General features: G+C 39.8%; 1 protein-coding gene across 1 annotated transcript in view; it reads right to left on the bottom strand.

Moving 5' to 3' along the window:
• HS6ST3 (heparan sulfate 6-O-sulfotransferase 3) overlaps window positions 1-23,121 on the bottom strand; it is a 750,318-nt gene that overhangs the window by 7,226 nt on the left and 719,971 nt on the right. The gene's annotated exons all lie outside the window — the stretch shown is intronic.

Genomic DNA, 23,121 nt, shown 5'->3' with positions numbered 1-23,121 from the left:
CAGTGTGGGGAGGGATGGGGTGGAAAGAATAGATAGCTCATTTCTTCATTCATTCAGCAATTATTCACTGATGGATTACTACTGGCAATAACGATACCTTACACTTAGAGAAAACACCATGATTTTTAAAAGTTATTACCCATCTGTTTCATTTGATCCTTACAGCAAAACTTTGTGGTAGATGGAGTTCTACATAATAGGGTTACATGAAGGAGGTGAAGTGATTTACCCAAGGTCATGGTACTAGAAAGAAGAAGGCCGAAACTGTATTCTCCTTAATCTTTCTCTTTTTTATTTTTCTGAGAGGGAGTCTTGCTCTATCACCTAGGCTGGAGTGCAGTGGCACAATCATGGCTCATGGCAACCCCTGCCTCCCAGGTTCAAGTGATTCTCATGCCTCAGTCTCCTTCCTGTGTAGCTGGGATTACAGATGCCTCACACCACACCCAGCTAATTTTTGTATATTTAATAGAGATGGGGTTTCATGATGTTGGCCGGGCTGGTCTCGAACTCCTGACCTCAAGTGATCTACCCGCCTCAGACTCCCAAAGTGCTGGGATCACAGGTGTGAGCCAGTGTGCCTCCTGGCCTCCTTAATCTCTTTATACTGTTGTTTGGGATTATGAGGTAGGTGGGTTGAGGAAGGATGGGTTGGGTGTGAAGACTAATATTTATCAGACTCCTACAATGTGTTAGGAACTGTGCTACATGCTTTATGGATGCTTGCACATATGATCCTCAAGACAGCTTTGTAAAATGGGTTTTATGATTACTTTTTAAAATAAAAGCTGAAGCCACAGAGGTTTAGAAAGGTGAAAAATACAGCCACAAACCCTGGAGCAAGTTAATACCTGACCTGCAATCTAAGTTAGGCCTATTTGATTTCAAAGCTCCCATGCTTTCCTGTGCATCGTATTAGTATTTAAATTGTAATTTCTATGTATTGAGCACCTATTAATTTTAGGTTCTATGGTTATTACAATCACAGGTCTCACCTAATGCCAGCTAATGGATTACTGAAAAGAAACCTACTATTAAATGGTTCTCTTTAGAATAATCACATGGAGATTAGGATACCTGTGGTTTAAAAGGACAAGGGAAATGCAAAGAGGCAGGAAGAGAGATGGAGAAGTTGAGAAATGAAAGAGAAACAGTAGGCATTAGAGGAAAGTAAATATTGGTTCAAAATAAGGAAAATCCTTTCCACGAATTGAGAAGCCTACCAACGAAATGGGCTTCCCACCCAACTCTGTCTTTCAAGCAGAGTCTGGAGGCCCATTTGTCAGGGAAGCCATAGAAAGGACCCCACTGAGGAGCAGGCCCCTAAGCTGTCTTCCAATTCTCACAACCCGCTGTGGCCTTTTGCCCTTTGGCACAAGCCAGTCTGATCCCAATTCAATTCAAGTTCAGTCCTCAGCTCACTGAGGGGGCCAGCCCCGGAAATACAGGGTAGATCACAGTCATTCAGAGCTCCCCCGGGGAGATAAAAAGTAGCCCGGCAATGTTCTGAAAAGAACACCAGGCCTGCCCTGACACTGTACGAATGACTTGGTGCAGCAGAGAGACCTGGAAGCAAGGCTGGTGCTGCCAGGTAGGCCTCAGTGTGACCCAGCATGTACTCAGTGGAAAGCAGTATTAATTACCCAGCATGCCTGTCCCCAACCTGGCATCCAGAGGGTTGGAACAAAATCCAGCCATTTTTCTTGATTCATCTGTATTTGCTTTTCAAAGAAACTTGATGATAAAATAAATACACATATGTAGATACATAGAGAGACAAGATAGATAGACAGCAGAGAGTCTGTTGAGGAATGACTTTTGATTACCACTGCATTGTCACAGTTTTTCAAGTATCTGTGTTAGCAAGGGGAGCAGTTGTGTAGATATTTCTCCCCTGTGTCATTCCTGTATGTTGTTAGGGCATGCATTTGTGCTTAAAGATAAATGGCGGTGTGCCTGACTTCAGATACTCCTTGACTTATGATGGGGTTACATTCCAATAAACCCATTGTAATTTGAAAACACGGTAAGTTGAAAGTGCATTGACTAAACTACGAAACACCTGAACCACCAAACATCATAGCTTAGCCTAGCCAACCTTAAACGTGCTCAGAACACTTGTGTTAGTCAATAATTGGGCATATTTATCTAACACAAAGCCTGTTTCATAATAAAGTATTGAATATCTCATATGTTTATTAAATATCTTAATGAAAGTAAAAAAAAAAAAAACCAGAATGGTTATATGGGTACTGAAAGTACGGTTTCTACTAAATGCCTACAGCATTCCCATTATCATAAAGTCAAAAAATAGCAAGCCACGCTCTCATAAATCAGAGACTTTCTGTATATTTAAATCAAAGGCTGTCTGATTCTTCAAAGACCTAAAGACAGAACTATCATTTGATCCAATAATCTCATAACTGGGTATAAAGCTAAAGGAATATAAATTGTTCTAATATAAAGACAAATACACATATATGTTTACTGCAACACTATTCATGATAGCAAAGACACGGAATCAACGTAAATGCTCATCAATGATAGACTGAATAAAGAAATGTGATACATATACACCCTAGAATACTATGCATCATAAAAAGAATGAGATCATGCCCTTTGCAGGGACATGGATGGAGCTGGAGGCCATTATCCTTAGCAAACTGACACAGATACAGAAAACCAAATACCACATGTTCTCACTTATAAATGGGAGCTAAATAATGAGAACACATAGACACACAGAAGGGAACAACACACACTGGGGCCTATCAGAAGGTGGGGGATGGGAGGCGGGAGAGGATCAGAAAAAGTAACTAATGGGTACGAAGCTTAATACCTGGGTGATGAAATGATCTGTACAACACGTCCCCATGACACAAGTTTACCTGTGTAATAAACCTGCACATGTGCTCCTGAACCAAAAATAAAAGTTTTTTAAAAAAAGGAAAATTGAAAAGAAAGTTGGAGCAGTTGGGAAGTTGCTCTTTCCCCCATTCTTCTCAAAACGTTCAATTCCACTTCTTAGTTAAAGGTTGATGTGATCATCAGGACAGGTTCAAAGGAGAAGAGAGCTGCTTTGTCACCACACTCCGAAAATCGGCTTTGGTAAGGAAATTTTAGCATTGTTTTCAAACGAATGGCTAACAGAGAAAATGAAGAGAATGGTGCAACAGTTTGAGTGTGTGTGGGAACTAAGAGTCAACAGAGAGAATAAGAAGCTCAATAGAGAAGCTAAATCAGTGGAAAGTAACACATTCCCAATTCCCGAGAAAGGGAACTCAGCCTCTAGAGATTCCTAATATAGAGGCAAAGAATAAATTGTCGAAGACTTAGATTAGATTTAAAGGAGATACTTCATTCATTAAAGACTAACTGATCACTTCCTAAGCCATTTGGAAAAAAATACTTTTTTCAGGATCTTGGGGCAAAAGTTTTCTAATTTTGTTTTAAATTGTAACAACCAATTTTTTATTTAGATAAACTCACTGAAAGACTTGGATGCCAAATACTTTGCCTGTAGTCTGTTGCCCAAGACCCTTGATGTAGCAAACTTGCGAAATGCCAGGTGTGGTGCTAAGTAAGGGTGTAACCCATTCCAGAATTCTATGAGATGTGTGCATATTATGATTTCTTTTTATTTCACTTAATATTGAATAAACTAAGGATTTGGGATGTAAAATAAGCTGCCCAAAGTTATCTTGGTAGTAAGTTATAGAACTTGGATCAATCTGGTCTGATTTACTTAAAAAAATAGTCACTACATTATAAAAAGGAAAACCTCCTATTGTGTAGGAAAAACTCAACCTAGTATGCGTTTAACTTGGCCAAGCTAAACTGAATTTTCAAAAATGCATACCAACTAAAAGCAACTTTAAAAAATGAGAAATGTAAAGGTACAATGTTATTCTGCTTTTAAGGAGGAACTGATGACATACAATATTTAAAACTATACGTTTTCTATATTCTATTTTCTTGACTGTCTAGCCTTACCCTTAGGTAAGCCAGGCAGTTTTGAAATGTGCTAAAGAAACTGCAAAATCTTTAAGTAACATTCACTTTCCTTTAAATCAGGAGGTGAAATTTATTGAAACTGCCAAGGACAGAACAGTCTGAGTTCTTGCTTTTGCCAATCACCATTTTCCATGACTGTTGTCTTTCGCTGTGACAGAATGACAATTTCATCAGTGTCAGAAAATTTCCCAAAAGGTCAGCAGGGAAAGCAGAAAATGACTGACACAGCTTCCGGGCTTCAAGAGGAAATACTGATGATAAAGTTTTGCCCAGAGAGGATATTACTGTAGTTGAATATCATATGGCATGTCATTATTAATCCTGCTTTAGTCCTATGTTGGGACTTGTTCATGTTTCAGGCTTTTGTCTCAGTTGAGAAAATTGGCCACGGACCTTCCATTACCTTCATTCGACTGCAAATCTTCATTCCACAAAATCTCAAAGCTGACGGAAACTGGTTTAGGCTTCGAATGGTTTTGGGTCCAAATTTAACTTTAGTCAGCTTAACATTGCGTCAAACGTCGATGAGCTAAATTGTAGGATGACATTTACATGAATAAAATAAGTCCTAAATGTTTTGAAGTTTTACCAGCCATGGGGGTCAATTTGAACCTAACTGTTTTCTGACATCAAAACACAGAAATGTCTTAGTGGAACATGTTCATTGAGGAAGTAGAAAGTCATCCTATCTTACGGTTCTGAATCTGAGGGGCTAAAAGCATCTGGAAATTGCTTTAGACAGACATGTTCTCATGCACATTTTGTTTGTTTCCATCCTGCAAAGCAGACTAAATAGAAAGTTAGAAAGTAATAATAAACCAATAGGGTCGAAGAATTCAATAATAAATGATAAACCAATAGGGTTGAAGAACACTCAAGTATTGAAGAAAAAAAAAAACCGAAAGTGTGATTAATTAAATCATTTTTCTCACATCAATTTTTTTCTCTCTTTTCACTTGCTTCTCTACTTTCAGACAGAAAACTACTCAAGTCATTGTTAAAATGATGTTTGTCTCCAGGCCACATGTCCAACTTTCACTGTTGACAAGCTCTGCTTTGGTTTCATGAATCTCCTCCCCATTCACTTTCCCCTGTTCCCATAGCTCCCAATTCAGTCTCTAAGAAAGTCCTTAAAGGATCCAGTAACAATGAAATCTCCAACTTTATTTTCTAGGTCTTACTTGTTCAACAGCACAATGGAGTTGGAAAGTCATTTTTTAAGTGGGTAAAATGAAGACTAGAGAGGAAGAATGGGCAGCACCTGAGAGGTGTGAGGCCACAATACAGAAAACCTTCTGTTCCATTTAATTCAATCTCCTACTCACAGATAATATCACTTGTTTGTATATTTTCCCTTACAGTTAACCTAAGCTCTTCCCACATAGTGAAACAATAAATAAGCAAACTCCTATGCCCCTCACCTTCAATCAATTTTCCAAATTTTAATTAAGCCCCATCTATTTGCCAAACACTTGGGACTAGGCACTGGGGACTCAAAGACTAATCACCCAGTGATTTTGGTAAAGTGAAAGAAACTCTAACTACCAACTTAAGCGAATGTTACACCAATATCCCTGGACCAGAGCAGTCCCTCAGACTGCCTCGGTGACAGCATCTTGTCAGCAGATCTTCTATTTGTCACCTACTCACTGAGAGTATCGGTGAATGCATTTAAGAATGTCTGTAAAGCACTGGAGCCCTTTAGAACTGCTGTTTGGTGGCCATGAGGGTAATGAGGGCAAATACTGAGAAAGATTAGGGAATGAGGTTAAGTCAATAATCATTTAACTGGTAATTATCATATGCGCCATCAGGGCTTACTAAAGTTCCACCAAATGGAACACACACATTTCCATAGCGGTTTCAAACCGCTTGTGGTATCTTGTTCTGCTGTAAGGTGATTATGTTAAAAAAAAATCCTAAATACAACACAAAGGTATTACTGCCTTCTCTTACTTTGAAAGGCTTTCCCTTTCTTTGCTCTTCGGTATCCTGCTCATCTTCCCTGGCACAGCTCAAGGCTCACATCCATCTTCCTTGACTTTCCAGCCTATAAAGTTTACTCTATCACTTACTGCACTTTAACTTAAATGTAGCTGTCTTGGTCACATCTACCCTCTAAGTTCTTTTTGATAACCCTACCTTAGGCCTCAGATCCCTAGCAAAAGTCTCAGTACCTACTGCAAAGCCCTTCTCACAGTAGATGTTCAATAAATGACTGCTATGTAAAAGAAAATTATCATAAGTATATTTTAATAACCAAGTCTAATATTTCCTTTGATAAATATGCCTTTATTTCCTCTCCTCAAACTAAAGTGATACATTTTTAAATGCCTAAAATGTGTGCAAAGAGTAAAAAGATATATAATCTTCTAATGCACTTGTCATTGAATTGCGATGGTTAGTGATATGGAGAGAAACAGTCAACATAGACTCAGAGCAAAAAGGAGAATAATTTAAACAACAAGTCATTAGTAACAGTGAGGTTTATTTATTTATTTTAAAATTAAACTTACTGGGTTTCTTCCCTACTCTTTCAAGAAGCTACGTTTCACTGAGCAGTTTATTGTATAATTTGTTCTCTTCTTTAATTAGCAAGTCATTTAATTAACACATGCTTATTGAGGGTTTGCTACGTGTAAGGAACTGCTTCTGGAAATGTTGAGAACATAAAAAAAGAAGAAGAAAATGCTCTCAAGTCTTACTGCACAGGTGTGGTAGAAAAACACATTCATTAGCAAGCTACAGAGGTCAGGAGTAGACAAAGAATACTTAAGAGAGCTCTTCAAGAATGTACCTAGAGCAGAGTACCCTGACTTGACCAGGAAGCTCATGTTTTGCATTTCACTAAACGTTCATTTAAGGAATGAATGAATGCAAGGATGGTATAGTCTGGAGCAGAATGTTGAGACCCAATTGCCATAGGCTCTGATTGTGATTGTGGATTGCTAAAATTGAAAGTGTTAACTTAGAAAGACTCATTCAGCAATTGTGTGAAGAGCTCTATCTAAAGTAGGTAGACATTCAGCAGCCATGGTAAGAGACTGGCAGGGATAACCCCAGAATGTGGGTGTTGAAGAGAACTCTGAGACAGATTCAGGAAGTGCCACGCACCCACCTGCCACTGCTCTCCCCTGCTTTCTGTGGTCAGCTTTCTCTACGCTACTTTTTCCTCGTTTCTTTCTTTCCTTTTAGCAAATCCTTCCTTTTCAATACTGCAGTAGATAAGAGGCAGAGCTAGTATCTTCATCCAAATGCTAGAATGAGGAGTATAAGTCCCTGGAATCACTTTGCTGGTGGTGATTTTAAACAATTCATGTCTGTGAGGCTTTGACTCGCCTATCCAATGAGAACACACTTGAAAGAACATACAAAATGCTAGGTTCATGCAGTTTAGTAAACAGATTTCTTCCACCAACAGCTTAACCCTCATAAAACAAAGCAACAAAATTAATAGCTCCACACTCCATAGTTTTATGCATTCATAAAAACCAGATCAGGTAGGAACTCCTCCACCCAGCCTGCTCTCATGTCCCCTGTGGAAGGCATTTCTCCCTCACTGCCCCCTGAAACTTGAGATCCCCTCATACGCTATCTTTATTCTAGCAACCAGTCTGACTCTAAGGGCTTTACACAACTTGAGAGAGGGAAGCTTGCCTGACTCACCTTTGATTCCCCAGGACATATAATACATGACCTTGTGTTCAGTTGTTCAATGTTTGTGGAGTGAATAAACATATAACATTTATCAGCCACTCTTTCGGAGATACCTAGAGCTTCTGAAGTATCTTGGAAATAATACATTTCTTCTAGGTTTTCTTACCCTGCAGTTTGGAATGAGTTTTCCCCATCAAACCATGTCTTGCCAAAGCTCCATGTCTCACAAAGAACACTGTGAACGATCACAAGGGGTAGACTTGGGGCATCTAAAGGAGACTGTTGATCCTCACCATGGAGCATGCACGGGCCACCAGCACATCTTAATCATAAGCTGATCTGTGCATTTTTACAAAGTGAAGCTTAGCTCCCTCTGCCCTGCTCTGCTGTGAGCAGGAGTCAGTTACCAAATGTTCAGAATGGAGTTAATTTCTTGGCTCTCTTTGTGTACTCATCAGGGGCTGTCCATTCATTATCTCAACGGAGCATTTTCTGCCCTGCAGAGTATCCGATAGGGGTATTGCAGCAGTTAAGGCTTAGCAATCAGACTGCCCTTTGGCACAGCTTTGAAAAGGCCTTTGATTCAAGCCTTGAAAACAAACTAAGGGATTTAAGAATAATAATTCTAAGCCAATGGGAAGTTGGACACTGGGACTGTGAAGTTTCATAATAAAGAACTTTAAGAAGTTGACAGTGGTGTGTGTCAGTGCCATTGGTTCCAAGGGTGCTCACAATGTGAGGAGGAGGAAATGGTGATGCACGCACGTGGTTATCTTACCTCACACAGAAGCCACACATCGCATGGCACCAAGCTGCCATTACTTTCTCCCTCATGCTGACTTAGAAGGCAGCCAGACTGTCTGCGCTCATGCATTTTCATTCTACTTACTTCCCATGAATCTTTACTCTCTTCAATAGGTAAGATGAAGGGGATAGGAGTGCCCACAGGGCTCCCCTCAGGAGGGGAGAGGCTCGGTTATGGCTCTCCTCACTTATGCACCACATAACTTTAAAGGAAGAATAATTCAGATTTAGCTGTTCTTGCGTTTTTTAAAATTATTGATTATTCCCTCAGTTAAATATGTAATAATGTACTGCCATTATGGAAAATATGGGAACTACAGAACAGTAAAAAAGAAAAAAAGTAGGTCAGGCAGTGGCTCACACCTGTAATCCCAGCACTTTGGGAGACTGAGGTGGGAGGATCACTTGAGGTCACTAGTTCAAAACCAGCCTGGCCAATATGGTGAAACCCTATCTCTACTAAAAATACAAAAATGAGCTGGGCACTATTTGGGAGGCTGAGGCAGGAGAATCAGTTGAACCTGGGAGGTAGAGGTTGCAATGAGCCAAGATTACACCACTGCACTCCAACCTGGGTGACAGAGTGAGACTGTCTCAAAAAAAAAGAGAAGAAAATAAAAATAAAGATTACACCACTGCACTCCAACCTGGGTGACAGAGCAAGACTGTCTCAGAAAAAAAAAAAAGAAGAAAATAAAAATTAGCAACAGTTAAATATATTTTATTATCATGTAAAGTTATAAATATATTTATATTATGATCTCAAATCTGTTACTTGAATTTATAATGTACAACATATTTATAACATGTTAACTTAAAAATACAGGGTGAACATTTTTCCATTTTATTTAATATTCTTTCATAAGAGTACAATGTCTTTTCAGAAGAGCATAATATTCCATTTATGAATGTGTCATAATTTATATGACTAATCTCCAGTTTGGGACAACTAGAAACATTCTATATTGGGGGTTTATTTTAAACAATAATCTGATGAACATTCTAAGCCATGAATATGTGTGCAGAGAATAAATTCCTAGGAGTAGAATTCCTGAGTCAAGAGAATCTCTCCCATTTCATTGTCAAAATGCTTAAATATAGTTTTTGCCCATAGTATCCAGGTACAGTCAAAGCTGGGGAGGACTTGACTATTCCATGAGGCCTGACATCACAGGGCACAGGAAGTATGGCTGCCTGGGAGCCAAGAGGCACTACCCCTCCTGGCTGGACCAGGAAGGTGCTCTGTGTGGAACCTTAGTCTGAGACGGCCGTTCCAGGACAGCCTGGTTGGAGTTGGTGACAAGATGTTGGGGAAACAACTTTCCCAAGAGATTTGTTTATTTTCCACTTAATGAACATCTGGAATATCAAATTAGACTAAACATGTGTGGAATCAAATCCCACTCATCAGCACTGCAGCTCTATTAAAGCCAACATCTGGATCAGAAAGATAGAGGTCCTTCACCCGATTACATTTGGTGCCAGTCCTCAAAGAAACGACCTCTTGAGATGCAGTTTGTATGCAACGTCTGGGTGTCAGCTCACTTTAATCATGGGAAGCCACATATCATACAAAACTAACCAAACAAAAGCAGCAAAGAAGAGGCTTCTCCACGATACAGGTCATTTCTTAATGATGATCAGTCAGCCCCCTACTTCCCTAGAGGGAGAGATGGTACTTATCAATAAGAGGAAATTACAAATCTTGTCGTGTCGCTGCCTTATATTGACAGGAAACCTGTGAGCCTCCAACTCACTAAAATGCCATGATTTTCGAGTGGTTGTCACATTTGCTTTCACTTTCCCCCAAGTGGCTGCTGCAAGAATAAATTTCAGGGAATGTATGTTTCAGGGGCTTGTTTTTGCTATCTTGCTGAGTACAGTTCCTCCCAGCACAGTTTCAAATGTGCCAGGGAGGGTCCTGCTGTCATGCATTATTCAGGGACTTCGGTGATTATTTGGTTCAGAGGCGCCCTGCTTTGCGCTCCATCAGTGGGATTTGGGCATGAGAATGTCTCAAGGCGCTCTGCAAAGCTGTGGTTTATGCATGCGGGTATCCACCTGAAGCCTGGAGCCGCCCTGGAGTGAGATAAGGCCCAATTCAGTCTCACTCGCAGCCCTAATCCCAGCCGGGCAAAGCAGAACACCAGATAGTACACTCAGATTGTGTTATCAGGCCCTCCGTGCTCAGCCATGCTCTCTTCTTAGCTAATTTCTCAGGCACTGCTTTTAGGGAATGTGAGAATTACACAGGTAGAAACCATGAGGTGTCTCTGTTATAATTGTTTAGCGCCAGCCAATTTGGACGGGAAAAGAAGTAAATCAGAATATTTAAGAGAAAGGCACGCGTGCCAATATTTAGAATCTATATTTGACAGCTTTGATACAGATTTTCCAAAAACATCACAAGAATTGTTTTTAATTCCCTCTGTCTAGATTTTGCCATTCTGTTATACGAAAGATTATTCTGTTTTAGGAGTTTTTCTTCATTCTTCTATCAGGACTGGGTAATCATTTTAGCATATTAAACAAAATACTTGTGAAATTCCAACTTGCTTCCCTTCCTTCCCAAGTCTCAAACATAGAGTGTCTCCAAGGTCATCCCCTCAATAAAGATTAAGAAGGATGCTAACTCAAAATATGGAATGTTCCATGTGCAATGAAAAATTGATATGAATAACAGTAAAGTGGCCATTTATTGAGCCCACACTGTGTCCAAGTACATTTCTAAGTGCTGTGCCTGTGTTTACCAATTCAGTCATCAAACAACCCTTTGAGTCATGTACTACTTTTAGATGATGCCTGTAATTCATAGAGTGATAACAGTTTTGGCAGTTTATTCCATCATCTTGTGAAAATCAGGCTGTCTTGGAGATTCAGTTTATGACTTAATGATGCATTGGCCTAGCCTTTGTTGAACTCAAAGCTTTAGATGCAAAATGAACATCACTGAGTGAGGGATTTGTGTCTATCTGCAGGGAGGCAGCAGAAGATGAGAGAGAGGCAGCATCTTGCAAGGCCGGGTGTGGACATGAAGCAGGAGGAACAGAGGGTTTTTATTCTACTTTAGCACAGGAGTGCATGGGTCCAGAGGATGCTCTGAATATTTACAGCTTAGAAGAAGCTATAAAAACAATTTTCCTGAGCCCAGCACACCCACAAAGCTGTAACACATTTACACTTGAGGAAGGGGCATTAGAGACAAGGGGGAATTACTGCAAGTGCATTCAGTTTTAACACACCTAAGGAATCTAGAAACCAAAAGCTGTAGTAATCTCAGAACAATAAAGACTGAAAATAGCTATGGAAGAGAATTGAAATAAAGCCAAAGCTCATTCTATGCCATAATGCTCTTTCTGGCCTTAAAATAGATCTTCCTTGAATACAATGCTATAAAGACTGAGGAAAGTGTTCCGGGAAGGTAGCTAAATCCTGAAGTTCGCTGTCCCAATGCCTGTATTCAGGAAGAGATTTAAGAAAAGTACAAGTCAAACTGTACTCATTTGGACAAAGCATGAGTGCATAATTTCAAGAATGTTGGGAACTTCACTTTACACAGAGTGAAAAGAAAATAGGTTTGAAGTCAGATAGATTCAAGTTCTGATGTTAGACCCACCTCACTTTCAGTGTGACTTAGTTAGCTTATAGGACCTCTGGGAGCCTTAGTTTCCTTATCTAAGCAGCTGAAGTATCAGTACTTCACAGTGTTGTGGGAATTGTTGAATAAGATAATGAGTATAAAGGGCCCAGCAGTAGCTGACACCTAGCAGATCCTCACCATTTATATATACACTCCACACTTCAACCTCCATGATTATTAGAGCCTCGTAAACTGTCCAAATAGAGTGAAATTTTAAATATTAAACAAGATGCGTTAATAAATATTACAAAAACTAAAGCAATTTTCGTTTGTCTAACATTTTTTGTTTTCAAACTACTTTCCTCATACAATATTTCATTTGATCTTTCCTATAAGATTATGTCAGAGACAGCAAAAGAAAGATTCTTCACCCACTTTTACAGATGAGAAAACTGATGCTCAGAGATAACCAAGGATTTTCTTTCTCTTTCCTTCCTTCCTTCCTTTTCTTTCTTTCTTTTTTCTTTCTCTTCTTTCTTTCTTTTGTTTTTTTTGAGACAGAGACTCACTCTATTTTCCAGGCTGGAGTGCAGTGGTGTGATCTTGTCTCACTGCAACCTCCGCCTCCCAAGTTCAAGCAATTCTCCTGCCTCATCCTCCTTAGAACCTGGGATTACAGGTGTCTGCCACCATGCCCGGCTCATTTTTTTATTTTTAGTAGAGAGGGGGTCTCACCATGTTGGACAGGCTGGTCTCCAATTCCTGACCTCAGGTGATCCATTGGCCTTGGCCTCCCAAAGTGCTGGGATTACAGGTGTAAGCCACTGTGCCTGGCCATATACAAGGATTTTCTTAAGGCCAACAGGTAAAAAGTTGTAGAGCTGGGCCTTCTTTTTTTTTTTAACTTCAATTCCTGTGTTCATAGTTTGTTTGTTTAAGTACACATGTTGGCTCTGTATCTCATGAAAAACACTGTGCAAGGTGCTTGGGATATAATGGTACACTGCGTGGCCCAACCTTAAGGTGCTGAGTCATCTATTGACTACCCAACACCATCTTATTTTGCTCAAACACAGTTAAGAATTAGAAAGAAAACACAAAATTAGCACTTTATTCTACAAGTTTCAAGATTTCACTGATATTAGCTCATTTTTGTTTTCTTTGAAATCAACTGAAAAAGAAGACCCAAGAGAATAAGCCAGAACTGCCAGAATATGGATATGCCTTGTGGTATGTTTTTTGATTGTGGAAGAATCGTCTTAAATAATACACTCATTTCTAAGTAGGCAGTGTTCCAGATTCAATCTGGAGGCACTTGGAGTCTGGGGGGTCTCTTTTTCTGATGGCAGTGGCCACTGATGTTCATCCAAAAGAAGGCTGCAAAATGGTGAAAGTCTTATTCTGTCATCTCTTTTTTCATTTATTAGCTGGAATACCTCTATAAAAAGAAACTTACCCTTATCAACTATTTGGCATCCTGAGGTAGAGTTCATATAGAAAAGGCAAATGAATGTTTGACTCATTTTACTTACTAATTTTCAAAATAGTGGGTTGCTTCTTATAGTCTCCTCCAAACGGGATTTTAATTGTTGTTTGTTTGTTTTAACATCCCATGAGCGCATGAATCTAAACATACTTAAGAAGTTCCAATACACTGTACTCATTATCCTTATTGATGCTCAATTTATCCAATTTTTAGCTAGTGGGAGCTTATTCAATATGAATTTGGAGTTCTTTTGATACAACAACCCTTGTAGCCTTTTATGAATATTCTGAAAGGTACTTGCACACTGCAGAAGCTCTGTATCAAAAAAAGACCAGTAAGAATAGTGTGAGAGTTTGGAATTTTTCACAGCTCCTAAAGAGCAAAGTAGTTGCTGCTCAACACTTCCCCTTGGCCAGCATTACCTGTGCACTAGCCTCCTCTCTCACTCCCAACCAAGTGGTGTAACTAGTATTTTTGCTAATTGCACCTGTGCATTGAAGACAAAATGGGAAACAGACACCATGATTAACTTTCATATGTTTATCCAGGCCCAGACACCAGGGCTTTTCTCTTTCATTTTTGCTTCTCTTTTTCTTCTTCAGCTCCCACCCATGATATTTTTCTCCATGCTAGGAACAGCAGGCAGGGTTAGCAATTCATTTGTGACTAGATGCCAGTGTCACTCCACAAACTCATCTAGGGAAAACCAAATTATGCTGGAAATAATGCAGAGCCCTAATCAGGTTCTCTCCAAAATCCACTTATTCACGATAATTAGCATGCGTTTCTTCCAGAAGCCCAGCTTAGCACATGGATGTTCAATGGGATCTTTCAGCTGCAGTGGCTCTGAAGCACTGCTGCCATTCTGCCTAATTAATAAAGTAATGACAGGCATTTAGAAAAATATATGCAGGATCATTTAGGTCTCCCAGAAAAAAATCAATTCGTTTTGTTTAAATTTTGCCTTGGGTGTTCCCTTCATCAATTCAAGTGTGGAGCACTGACCTTAAGTTGCAAATATTTTTCTTCAGGCATGATTGAAGCTTCGAGAGGTAATAGTTTTCAACATTCGTTTCTTAGAGATTTTAAAACACTCAAATGAGGACACTTTCCCACTTTTTGCTGCTGTATGTAAATCTGAGAAAATAATCTTTAAGACTTTCAGAGTAAATGTAGCTTAGGGCTACAAGAGGTGGCTTTTTCATTTATACAATCAATACATGATTAAAATGGTGTTTTGGGGTGGGGGAGGTGCATCCCTTAAGCAACAGAATCATACAACTGTAATTTCCCTGCTTAGTGAACTTCCCTAAGCATGCCCCTTTGTGTTATTTTTCTTGGTGATAAACAGAAAGAAAAGGTCACCTGTTCTTGACACCTGCTACTATCTCTGCGTCTTTTCTTGAAATGACGTGTAACATTGATGTTAATCTAAATGAAAAACAATTCAAAGCATATACATAAAGCAAGCAAACAGCTTTAACCAAAAGCAAAAGAAAAAGGGGGGAGAAAACCTATCAACAAAAAAAAACAGCTAAAAGCTTTTTATTGATTTTCAGTTTAGGAAGATTATAGCCACAAGGGGGCTCTCGAATCTTCCCAAACACTGGTTAAGTGTCGAGAGCTGTTTTTCTAGTAATTAATTTCCACAAATCAATATTACCTATTAATGTACATTACAGAGACAAGCTACAGACTTCTGACACTTTACATTCAAGTTAAAGAGAGAATTTCATATAAAAATTCAAGGGGCCCACAGTGATTGTAAGTCAAAGCTGAAATTAGTTGCACCTGTGATTTCCTGTGTCTGCTCTAGCATAAAAAATCCCAACACTGCAAATTTCACCAAAGGTTAAAATTGAATGTGAAGCACTGTATATATAATGGAATACATTGACCTCCGACGGATTTTAAAGGCTGTCTGCCTCCTCCTCCTACATTGTGCACCCCCCAAACAGCCGTGGAGGGTGACACAACAGTTAAAATGCAATGACCCTTTCTGGGGGCAGTGGGAAGTTGCGACAGCCATTAGTTCTGGAGGTGTTCAGCTCATGCTGAGAGCCTGATGGTGCTGATGGTGTTTACAGCCTGCACCACAAAAGGCACTTGGAATTCAAGAGGGTATTTTAATTTTCTGTTCAAGCCAGTAGATAGGGGCAGAATCTCATGTGACACTTGGGCAGAATTAGAACAGATGGGAATTGAAGCTCCAGCAGAAGAGAGAATACCACCTAGCACCCTTACCAAAGAGAAAATGGAGGAACAGAAATGTCCCAAAAACACTGTATCAGAGTAGTTAAAATACCCAAATAATCTTGGCACAAAATCAGAAAGCCCCTTGGTGCATTGATATGAAATAGCTTTTTGACAACTGCCTTTCCTCTAATTTAATGGGAAAATCATCCTAAAGAAAGGTGAGCATCAACCTGCCATTGGGCAGGAGCACTTTCGTGACATGTGAAGGATGTGATCCCTTTCCCCTGGACAGCTGGCTTTCCTGAAGAGGGGTCATGGAGGAGGGGGCAGCACAATTGTCCCTCATGATCAGGATCTTCACACATCATGCTTCCACATTCATTCTGATTGTTGAAATTAGCAATCATTGTCGTTGAACAAATCCCTCACTTAAGAAGGCCAGTGTTCAGACTCAGGCTCCCAAGAGACATATTCTGGGACAGCGAATTTCTCTGTTGTGAAATCCTACATTGCTTGGCAAATGCCCCCAGTACAACATGAACCAAACCTTGATGTAAACTGCATAGACTGTTGGCTTAGGATTTTTAGAGTCACTGGTACCCCAAGTTTCATTCCTAGTTTAAAGAGCAGTAGCGCTTTTTAATTTGCCTCAGTCATTTCTCTTTAGAATTTCAAAACGTGCCTTCTGGAATTCAAGGAACAGCCCTGTTTTGTTGCTTTCAACTCTGGTCCAGGCTTCCATTGAAATCCTTCCTCTTAATCACATTGCAAGTTACCTTTGTGCTTTCCAGCATCTATCTAGAACACTGCTGTCATTTAAGCACCACTGGGACGTGTTGACCTTCTAGTGGGGCCTTCCTTATTAGAGTACTGCAGCCAGGACCTGGGGATTTCAATTCAGTCTAGGGCTTGTGTCCACAGACAAGGACCCTCTGCTCAATTCTCACTCAGAGCCCTGCCTCTCCTAAGGGCAGCTAGGACTGAGGCAGACCCCTGAGGGAGACAGGCAGGCATTCCACAGGTAGAAATCTCCAGATCCTTAGCAGCTTATGGGGGGATTGTGGTTTTGGACAGAGCGTATCTACAAGTTTAAGTACATTTCGTTAAAATATATTTTGACCTTTAAAAACTTAAATAATTTAAAGTTATAAAGAGAAGGAATTCCTCTCCTTTAAGCAGAAGGCAAAGATTGGTGTTTTAAAGAAAGTGAGTTGACCCTTCCTTTACCGCCCTTCCCCTTTTGTAGTGCATCTGGTCACAGTAGTATCTGACCAGAGAACTGCTCTCTAAAGAAATGAAGTGATTAAATGATCTGCTCTGATGGGTGGGGTTACGGGTGAGGCTTCAGAAGACCAGTCTTTCTCAATGAAAAATTGACCAGTCCAACTGCTTTCACTAAACACAAAATCTATCATTGATTTCCCATTGAGAGACATTATGGGTTGAATTGTGCCCCTTTCCCAAAAAAGATGTTGAAATCCTAACCATCACCCCACCGTCCCTTACCTGGGAATGTGACCTTTTTCAAAAATAGGATCTTTGCAGATAATCGGGTTAAGATGAGGTCATCAGAGTGGGCTCTGATCTATTACGACTGTTGTCCTCATAAACAGGGGAAATGTGGACATAGAGACAGATACATCTGGAGTGAAGACGACGTGAAGACACAGAGAACACCATCTACAAGGCAAGGAATGACTGAGGCTTCCAGAAGATAGATGAGAGGCCTGGAAAAGAGTCTCCTGCCCTCAGAGGAAAGCAACCCTGCTAATACCTTGATCTTGCGCTTCCAGATTCCAGAGCTGTGAGAAAATAAACTTCTGTTGAAGCTACCCAGTTGGTGGTACTTTGTTACCATGGCCACATGGGATATCTTTATTGGAGAGACAGATGAACGTAATGACAGATGAGACCTGCATTAGCTGCACACATTAATAAACTGAGTCTTTTTAATAAATATAAATGGAACGTCAAGTATACTAAATATCTGAGAAACAAAGACAGCTTTAAAACTATGATTATGAGTATCCTGATGACTATCCATTATTGTATCTATGAAACCACAACAGGAGAAGAAAAGAAGTTCTTAGAAACTAATTTATACTCATATATGGTGAGCCTGAAAATAAACCAATAGATAAGACAAATGGGGGTGCCCAGGCAACTTGTCAGATATAAAAAGTGGCAGAAGACATGCAAAAATACAATAAATTAATTTAAGAGACAAGGAGATGGACTCTGTATGTCTAATATCAATCTTGAAAAAAATCCCCAATAGAGAGTAAAGAGAAAAAAAGAACCAAAAGAGAAGAAATAATAAAAGTAAAATTAGACTATTTCCTAAGTCTGAAAAATTTTACATTCAAATTGAAAAGGTCTGTGGAATTTAAGGAGTCTGAATGAAATGTTAGACCCTCAAAAAGATGAAGAGAATATCCAAATGCTTTCAGAGAGGAAGAATCTAAAAAGAGATTGGATACATGGAATAAAAATCAATTTGCCACAATTTTCTCAACAGAACTATGAAAACTAGAAATAATGAATCAGTAGCTTCAACCTTTTGAGGGAAAATTATTTTAAACATTGAATTTTATACCTAGCCAAATTATCAATTAAATTTATAAGTAAAATACAAATGTAATAGCAATCAGAATATTTGCCTTCATTGAACTCTGCAGGAAAAAAAGGATTATATTTTAAAAAGCCTCCCAATATAAATAAGAAGGAATCTATATAAAAGAGATGGAATCTAAGACCCTGGAATTAACACAGTGTGTAGGGAACGGATTTATAAGAATAACAATTCAGATATTTTTAAGGAAACATACAGTAGTGGAAATTGTTTACCTTTCCACAGATACCAGAATTCATGGATTGAATATTTAAAATAATAATAATGAAAGAGTCATATAATTCTTCTCTCCATAAGATAAAAGATAATTAGCAACTCCCAGAAAAACAAAAAGCTGAAAGAGAAAGTTACAACCAGCTGTGAAGCAAACTAAAACGTGGCATTATTTTAAGAGCTTGAAGTGTAAGAAAATAGAATCCATTCAATCTTGGCGTTGGTTAGAGGAACCAGTGTCTATTCCCTTGTTTGTGAGTTCAACCACACCATTTGTGAGTATTTACAGGGTCACATTATGTATGTTTTTTATTGGCTTTTTGATTTTTAGAATCATCATAGAGAACAAGTTTAAAAGTCTATGGTACATTGAAGGCCAGATGTGAATGTTCGAAAGCCTTATGGAATAAAGGTAAGTCCAGTTGACATTGGACATAGGGTGAGCTGAGGGGTTGTCAAGGGAAGTAAAGAAACAAGAATTTCCTCATTTTTCACAGTGGAGAGTCAACAAATTTCTGGGTGACAGAGAAAGACATAAAGCTTTTATTCACTGAGTAACAAATACATGTTGGGCTCCTACATAACAGAGGTAAAAGTAGAGCAGAACCCCAGTGGGGAGGCTGTGGCTCAGGGTCTCATTCCTTGCTGTGCAGTGACAATGTTAGTGGTGGGATGAGTGGATGGCATTTATCCTTCTCAGAAAGGAGAGCTGCATGTTGAGGCCCTTTGATCCCCTTCCATTCGGTCCAAGTAACATTTTGTGGGACAGATTCTCCCAAAATTGAATGCTGTTTATACCAGACTCTTTTTCTGTGTTTTCAACATTTTCCATCCTATTTTTGCTCTTACTCCTTTTTGTCAGATTCTAAGATAGCAGTGGTCTTGGTAAACCTGTACTTAGGCTGCTATCTTTCTGAAAGTAAATTGCAAAATTGATGCTGATACCCAACTGTCTCAGAAGCAAGAGCTTTAAATACAGTTCCTCTGCCAGATGAGAGATAGGATTAGAGGGCAGACAGTGCTGATCCCGAGGTACTGTGATCAGAGGAGGGCATAGCAGGAAGCAGACCCTGCCATCCTGAGTCTCTGTCCTCGGGTGGTCTCATGATAAGAAGCTGATAACCCTACACCAGACTTCCCCAGGTTCAAATAACCAAGAGTCACTGAAAATATGGAGCTTTTCAGCAAATCCTAAGTTGGGTATCAAAGATATGTTCCCAGCCCCCAACACCAAAGCCTAAGGGGTGTGTGTGTGTGTGTGTGTGTGTGTGCACACTCTTTTAAAATACAAAGGTAATTCCTCATATCCAGAAGGGGAAAAGATACCATAATGTGTTGAAAACTTCATAATGGGAATAGTTTCACTTAAGAGGTGAAGTAACAAAGATCTCAAAGCTTGAAGAAGAAAATGTCACTGCTAGAAAGCTAGCAATTGTTAGGCAAACTGTTGTCCCATGTAGATCATCATTGTCTTTGTGTGCTAGTGAGGAGGAAAAAGGTGATGGAAGGTTATTAAGAGTCAACTGTAGAATTCATGTCAGAGGACTGGTTGTGCTCCATAACATGTCTATACTGGTGTGTTTAATATGGAAGATGCTCCATGTTTAGCATGGAGGGGCTGGAGCTAGATTAAAGCAAGGGCTCTAATATTTTTTACAGGAAGCTAACTTGAATTTGGAGTAAGAGGAAGTAGACAGGAAAGAAAGGCTTCAAGAGAGAGAAAGGCAAAGGCACATGGGGGAATATTGGCCAGCAGGAAACTTTTGGTGGTGGCGTAGTTGAGACATTTAAAGAACAGGGATGCCTAGCATTAATTTTTAAATAGATTCCTGTGTGACTCTGCCACTCCATGCCATCAGTAAAGTTTTCTTTTTTTTTTTGAGACAGAGTTTCGCTCTTGTTACCCAGGCTGGAGTGCAATGGCGCGATCTCGGCTCACCGCAACCTCCGCCTCCTGGGTTCAGGCAATTCTCCTGCCTCAGCCTCCCGAGTAGCTGGGATTACAGGCATGCGCCACCATGCCCAGCTAATTTTTTATATTTTGAGTAGAGACGGGGTTTCACCATGTTGACCAGGATGGTCTCGATCTCTTGACATCATGATCCACCCGCCTCGGCCTCCCAAAGTGCTGGGAGTAAAGTTTTCTATACAAACAAACATCTGGTGTGGGTGGCAGACTGGGGCAATGGAGGAAAAGGGGTGGAGTTCTTTAGCTGTGGCAAGGTTGGGATGCCACTCTATTGAGGATGTTAGAGTCAAAGGTGACCTTGAATAGAAATGAAGTCCTCACAGTTCATAGAAAGTGTAGTGAGGAATACATCCCTCCCCAACTCCCCAGTACCCCTCAGGCTCTGATTCTAACTTTACCACTTCTGCCTCACACCCTAAGCGCATCCATTCTTTGGCCAAGATTTCCCCATTGACTAAGTCAGTTCTAAGCATATTCTTCCCAATCTAATAGAAATTGGTTTGGTCGCTTAGCAGTGACTTGGGCTTGAGACCCAGGTATTGCTAATTTTTCTCCTGCTTTCATCTTTGAATTTGAGCCTTAATATTCTTCACAGATTAAACAATGCTTTCTTTTGGTGGTAAAAGAATAAATTATAATAGTAGGTACAAATGGTTATTTATTGTATGTGCTCAACTTTCTAATTTGTTTTTAATGAGGTCTCCTACTCATATGTTTTTTTATTCATTAATTCATTCAACAGATACTTAAATACCTACTATGTTGCAACCAAGTGGATATTCTATTCTCTGAAATAATTCTGCCTTTTTGCATTTTGTAGTAAATGCATTTGCTTCCCAGTATAGCAAAAAATGGAAGAATATTAAGTTCTTCTTTGATATTCTTTTCTTAAATAACTGTGTTTTTCCTATTTACATAGAGCTCCAGACATTCATTGAACATTCACCAAAGAGTCTTTAACATTCTAGCCAAGTGGGTGAAAAAGAATTGCTATTCTGATTCAAAGATGATTTAGGGACAGGGCCCAAATCATATCAGAAGTTGAAAAGCCCTTTAAAAATGGGACCATTTCTTCCCGGTCAGGTCTGCCAAGGCGAGGTTGCATGGGCTTCTGATGTTGCCTTATCACTTCTTAGCTTTGCATGCGAAGTGGATATTTCCTTTGCAGCTCTGAGGTAAGTAACAAGAATGGCTTTTCATTTCTGATGTTGGTTTTACATCAGTAAAAATGTTCATTTTACTTCATTAACAAGAAAAAGGTTCAACGTGTCTAGAGGCCTGCTGCTCTTTTGTACAGAACATTGTTTCCTTATCACTTGTCCTAAACAGACCCACTGGAGTTTTGGAGAGGGGATCTCTAGAGAATTTGCTTTTGGATGGTCTCTATTATTAGTACTTGGTGCAATGTTCACAGCTCAGAGGCCTATAATTAAGACTACAGGAAAACTTAAATTGTAGTTTCTTATTCTTGACTAACACAAGTAAAAGAAAAATTGCCTAAGCCCTTGGGCTTCATTTGTTTTGTTCCTTTTGTGTTTCATGGATAGTCTGCCATTCTCTAAAGGCAAAGCCGGTCCCCTCACCCCTTCACACACACACAAGCCTTCAGTCGGCCGCAAAGATTCCACACTCAGGGCAATTCATGCTTTTCCTCTACCTTCTGCTTAACTAGAAATCATTTTTAACATCATCCTAAGACTTGCTCATTAGACAGAAGCCAAGCTCTGACACCACTTACTTGAACAAATTATTTAACCTTTCTGGAACATATCCCTTTATGTCTAAATGGTGATAAAAATAGTACCAACCTCCAGGGTTTTCCTGTGAGGATTCGTTGAGACACAAATATGGAGAATTTGCACAGAGCCTATCATAGACTAAGCATTAAGTAAAGGGCAGCTGTTCTCGACACTCACTGAGCTGTAGGGTCATAATAGTACATAATCATAGCCCAACAGATGCCATTTATGGAACACTTCCCATGTGCCTGGTTGGGGGTAGGGAAAGTCTGCATCTGTCTGCCTTTTTGTTCTCTCTTCTATCCCTTCATCTCCCTCCCTTTTTGAAGAAAAGAGAAGAAACGTCTAATAATGTTGGTTAAAGTCCAGAACAAAATGGAGCAATGTTTTCTGATAGGAAAAGCCACTAAACCATCAAAACAAGTCATCATGGTGAGACTACCCTGTACTGACTACTCTCAGGCTACCTGGGAGGCTGGGATGCCTCACTGTGGCCTCCAGGTCCAACCCACATGCTCCAGATCAGCCTTACCCTGGCTTCAGCATCAGAGGGTACTGAATGCTGTCTCAGCCCTTAATCAAGTGGAACTTTCGTTTCTATTTGGCATTTTTTTTTCTTAGTTATGTACCCTGGTGCTAGCATTCTTGTGTACCAGCTATCTCACCATCATACAAATACCAGCAATTTACTCCAAATCCCGGGCCCCAGGCCCTGCGCCAAGCTCTATGGAAACATAACCTCATGTGAGCCCCATAAGCCTCAGGGAGGAAGGTGTCATTATCTTCACCTTTCAAGGGACCAAAGAGGTTAAAGCTCTTGTCACAGAGCTC

Source organism: Callithrix jacchus, chromosome 1, assembly GCF_049354715.1.
Source record: "Callithrix jacchus isolate 240 chromosome 1, calJac240_pri, whole genome shotgun sequence".
Lineage (NCBI taxonomy): Eukaryota > Metazoa > Chordata > Mammalia > Primates > Cebidae > Callithrix > Callithrix jacchus.
The sequence above is the reverse complement of the archived record's forward strand: the minus strand, read 5'-3'. Positions and strand labels throughout refer to the sequence as shown.